This window comes from Egretta garzetta, unplaced genomic scaffold, assembly GCF_000687185.1.
Source record: "Egretta garzetta isolate BGI_Z169 unplaced genomic scaffold, ASM68718v1 scaffold145, whole genome shotgun sequence".
Lineage (NCBI taxonomy): Eukaryota > Metazoa > Chordata > Aves > Pelecaniformes > Ardeidae > Egretta > Egretta garzetta.
In genome coordinates, this window is record NW_009259687.1 from 615,909 (window position 1) to 621,100 (window position 5,192).

General features: G+C 60.7%; 1 protein-coding gene across 1 annotated transcript in view; it reads left to right on the forward strand.

The window, feature by feature from the left end:
* Window positions 1-5,192, forward strand: part of LOC104126253 (phosphatidylinositol 3-kinase regulatory subunit gamma) — an 81,714-nt gene that overhangs the window by 5,694 nt on the left and 70,828 nt on the right. The gene's annotated exons all lie outside the window — the stretch shown is intronic.

Genomic DNA, 5,192 nt, shown 5'->3' on the forward strand with positions numbered 1-5,192 from the left:
GGGCGGGGGGGGCGCCCGCCGGGGGGGGGGGGGGGAGGGGGGGGGAGGACCGGGCTGCGGAGAAGGAAGGGATGCGGGAGAGGAGATGCTGGGGGTCCCCGGGCTGCTCCATCCCCGCCGCCCGAGAAGGGCTCTGCTCCCCCGGGGGTGATGGGGGGCACGGCGCACCCCACCATCCCGTTCTCCTCCCCTTGCGGAAGCCCCCACTGCTGCCCGGGGCAGCGGGGTGCCCTTTCCCCCGGCCCAAATTTCCCAGCTGATCTCCAGAGGAGGTGAAGGCATCCGGAGATCGATTCCCCCGGCCCTGGCGGCCCTGGGCATTGGTACCCAGGCTGGGCAGGGGCAGCGACAACAGCACGAGAAGGATGCTTTGCTTTCCGAGCACGCAGGAGTTACAGGTCCTCCATCCTCCCTGCACGGCCGGTGCAGCATCCCCAGCAGGCACAGGACTTCCCAGCAGCGGTCGCTCCCAAAATCCTGCCCAGCCTTAGGAGACTCCCCCAGACCAGGGGCAAAACCCGCTGGCTTTGCTGGAGCCCAGGCTGGAGCTCTGAGCAGCTGTGGGGTCCATCTGTTTTTTTTTTTCCCACTGCAGGACCCAGCACCAGGCAGGGAAATGTCGTCATGGTTTTAAAACTATTGGAAAGCCCTGAAAAATCTCCAACAGCCCCAAGTGACTTTATGCTCCCAACACCTCCCCCCCCCCCCCCCCACCTCCTCTAGGACCTAAATAAGCTCTTTTATTTGGCAGCTCAGGGGTCTGCCCCATGTGCTCGGCAGCACTGAGCTGGGCAAAGCCGGAGCTCCCTGGAGCTGGCTGGAGGGGTAGGATATGTCACGCATTTGCTAGCTCTCAGCTGAAGGGGCTGATGCTCAGCCCTGCCAGGGGGATGCTCAGCAAACAAGATGGGGATGATGTTCCTGCCAGGGCCAAGCAGCCCGGCAGGGCCCAGGCTTGGCAGCCTGCTCCCCCTGCAGCCTCCTGTGGACCAGAGGCCCAGCGGTGCTTACCCAGGGCCCTGCTGGAGCCAAAATTGGGCTGGGGAGGGCAGGAGAGCATTTCTGCTTTGGCTCCCACACAGGCCCTTTCATAGCATTTGGTGGAGTATAACATCCCTGCCAAAAACCAGGAGTTTGCATGCCCCAGACGGCAGAGGTGAGGGTCACATTTCTCTTCTTTCCATGCTCCTCATGATCCATCCCTCCAGCACCCCATCCCTGCCAGCAGCCCGCCTGCAAAAGTCAAGCTCCCAAGGGGAATGGGGAGAAATCAGAGCTGGGGCTGGCGGTGGCTGGAACTGAACCACATCTCAGCTGGGGGGAAAACCGGGTTCCCACCGGGGGTTTCAGCTTCCCTGTGGATACTCAAATCACGCTGGTGTTTGGCAGTGGTGGCAGGAAAACTTCTACAGAGTGTAAGGAAAAAGGAGCAGGGGCTGGGAAAGTTTGGGTGTTGGTTTTCTAACCCCCAAATCTCAACGTGTTAGAGAAAATGGGGTGTTTTCAACACTGAAAGAGCACCTGAACTTCCCATCGGAAGGAGGAGGCGGAGGTTTCTCTGGGGACAAGGAGCCATGCAGGTCAGAGTGGTCCTGGCTGTCCCAGGGAGCCCATGGGCATCGTGCCCCTGGGGCCGGGCAGCGCAGGCACCCATCTGAGTTGTGCTGATTGAACCCTTTCCCTGCCCCTGGCCCTTTTGGAGCCCTTACCTGTGGGGGACCTGGCCTGACAGGGCAGCTCCCAAGCCAAACCTCACCCAGGCTTTGGGATGAAGACTTCCCATCCTCGTGGGGCTGTGGCAGCGTTGGCACAGTGGACTTGGACACAGCGTGGCTCCACATGGTTCTACAGCCTGGGCTGAGCCTGTCCCCATCCTGGCGCTGGTGACGTCCTGCAGGATGGTGGCATCTGACCGCTGGCTAGAGCCTGTGCTCCAAACCTGGTATTTACATGTTGGATGATGCAAGAAAAATTATTTATAGGCAAAAAAGAAAGCAAAGACAGAGCTCATGGGGGGGGGGGGGGGGGAGGGCAGTCAGTGAACCGAGTGCCTCCACTGCCACCCGGCTGAGATGCCACCAGGGCCAGCGGGTGAAGCACAGACCGAAGGGTGGTTGGGCTCACAGCCAGCTTATGCTGGCTCCAGAGGAGAATTAATTGTTTTAGGACACTCAGTTCAGATCCTTATGCCCCAAGAGGCGAGCAGGGCCATGCGGCATCACTGAACACGGGAGTCGGAGTCACGCGGCGGCACCAAAAGAGACTTAACAAAAAGCTGCAGGCCCACGGGGGGCTGGGGGGGAATCACCAAAGCATTGCAGGTGATCAGCTGGCCAGGAGCCCCGCTGCAGCCACAGGGAAAGGGCTATGAGCAGAAAAAGAAGAAAGTAGATCTTTAAACGACAGCGGCAGGGTGCAGCGCTTGCCCCGGCTGCCCCCACTGCTCCCTGCAGTGCCCCGCTGTGCGGCTGCTTTGTGGCCTGGGGGCATCTCCGTGCCCCTCGACACTGACCCCAAGGGTTTCCAGCCCCCAGCACTCCTGCTGTCCCCTGCGTGAGGCTCAAGGGCTGTTTTGAGTGCAGGGGATGGGGCAAATCACCTGCGAAGTCCCTGGGGCCTGCGGACATGGGGTGTAGAAGCCCCTCCAGTGCCCAGGGATGATGTCTTCTCACCCCATGGTTGCTCAGGGTCCTGCCTACACCCCTCTCCCCCTCAGATGTGCCAGGAGCCTTCTCATGGTTGCCACTGAACCTGGAAACATGAGACCTTCTCTGGCCGGTGGCAGCGGAGCTGTGGGTGGGCTGGTGGGTGCTGGAGCCCTTTGGAGCTGAGAGACCTGGGCTGGGGGAGGCTTGGTGTGGGGATGGCTGCAAAGTCCTGTGTGGAGTGGCTGGGCAGCACTTTGCCACAATCAATGAGGGATGGTCTGAATCCTCATCCCTCCTCCCTGGTGGGGGACACAGGGTGCAGAGACCCTGCAGGGCGCCCCCACCCCATGGCTCCCTGGGTGCCCCATACAGCTTGGATGAACCCATCCAGCACTGAAACCTCCCAGATTTTGGATACCCCATGCCCTGATCTGGGCTCTGCAATCCATCAGCAGATGCAGACACCACGAGCCTTCCCCACGAGCACTGGGAAAAACCTTCTCTGGTGCTGGCAGGGCCAGGCAGGAGCTGCCTGCACCCTGGGGTGCCGGGGCGAATCCGGCGGCAGCGCAAGGCGGATTGGAGCCTGTGTCTCCAGGCGTGCCGTGCCATGCCTGCGCTGCCATCCTGCGTGCTTTGATCTCTCCCCGGCGCAGAGCAGTCTGCCTGGAGACACGCTCACGTGCCCGGGAATTAGATCAGGGCTCGGTGGGGATTAGTGAGCGGTGGTGGGCCCCGGGGCTTCGCTGGGGCTGCCGGGAGCTGCTGCTGGGCAGAAAGGGCTGGGCTGGAGGGGAGAGCAGCCCGGGGGGGCTCACACTGCTCCCCCCATCATTGAGGCACAGATGCCCAGGGAGGGAGTGCATCCCCATCCTCATCCCTGGGATGCCAGCGGCGGGTCAGAGGCCCCTGGTTTCCCCTAGCCAAGCTATTAAGCCCACCACGATGACTTTACTCCCAAACCTGAGGTGCCTCGGTGCCTGCCACACTGCTTTTTATTTATACCTGCAGTGGAAATAAACTCCGCATCATCAGAGCCTGGCAAGAGGCATGAGCTCATCTCTTATATTTGGTGGTGACAAAAGAAGGGTAAATAAACGGCACTGGCGCAGACGTCCCTGCCAGACCCATCAGGGTGAATTGGGCTGAGCTTTTGACATCCCCTCCTGTAGTAGTTGGGGAAACTGAGGAAGGAAACTGCCCTGGGGAAGCCGAGGCAGGAGAAGGCAGCCTCACTGAGCACCCTTGAAAGGGGATCCCAGCACCCCTGCCCTGGATGAGTGTGAGCTGGGGGTATGCTGAGGCGAAACCCAGCTGGGAGGGTGTTTGGGGCTGCCAGGAGCTCCCACACATGGGAAGAGGGGGTGCCCTGGCAGCTGCCAAGTCCCCAGCACAAGGTACCAGTGGGCTGGCTGAGAGATGTTGCAGTGATGCTGAATCAAAGCTGGGGAAATATTCCCTGATTCGGTGCACAGTGCCCCAGTAAATCCCCACTGTGGGATGCTCAGGAGCTTCAAATGCCTGGTCAGGGCTGGGGGACGTACGGGTCCTTGTGTGGGCAGCATCTGTGTGGATGGGGAGGTATAGCACCCAGGGCTGGACAACAAGGACATCCCTGCAGCACCAGCTGATGATTAAACCTAAAAGGTCTGGAAGGGGTAGGAAAAATCCCAAGTCAGTATTTAATTCAGGCCCAGGTATGGGTGGCTTGGGTGCTCCTCTACCACAGGGACCATGCACCCAAGAGCACCACGCTGCAGCAGCACTTGGCGGCCAAGGTCCAGCTTAGCCTGTAGGACTCCCTGCTGCCAGGGGGGCTGTGGGTGCTGGGCGGGGTCTGCACCCCACCGCCCACACGCTGGCCAGGGATGTGGGCACAGCCGTCACCTGTGTCTACGTGCAGGGGACAGCTGGTTACCAGACCTGCTCAAGCTTCTCCTTCAAAACAACCACCACCACCACCTCCTCCTCCTCCCTGCCGCCTCTTGGCTAAACATCCTCCGTGTTTACCGAAACTCCAGGCTTACTCACAACTCTCCGGCTGGCTGCAGCTGCCGGGAGAGGTCCCGGCAGTTCCTTCCCAGCCTGACTCAGCCCAAAGCCCCGGCACGTCTCTGCCTCCGCTGGGGTGCAGGGTCTGGCACCCCGGTGGGAGGAGGCTGGGAGCACCCATTGCTTTTCCCTCTGGGCTGGTGGTCATCCCACGCACCCCTTCCCCAGCCCCAAATTTATTCCTGCTTTTCATCCCCTATGGGCAAGGGATGCTCTCTGCTTGTCCCTGACTGCTTCCTTGCTCTGCTGGTAGGTCAGGTTGTGTGCTGGAGGGGGTTGGTATGGGGCTGAGGTTGGGGTTTTGGGGTGTCTTCCTTCTATTTGTGGCAGGCAGATGGAATCCCTCTGTCATTCCCCCAGGGAAGGGACAGGAACATCTGGAGAGCAGCGGGAGAGCCGTGACTCATCCTGCAGCATCATTAACTTCTTATAGCTGGTTATCATCTCCCTCTGATAAGGAGAGAGCAGCATCCATGGGGTCAGGCCGGCGGT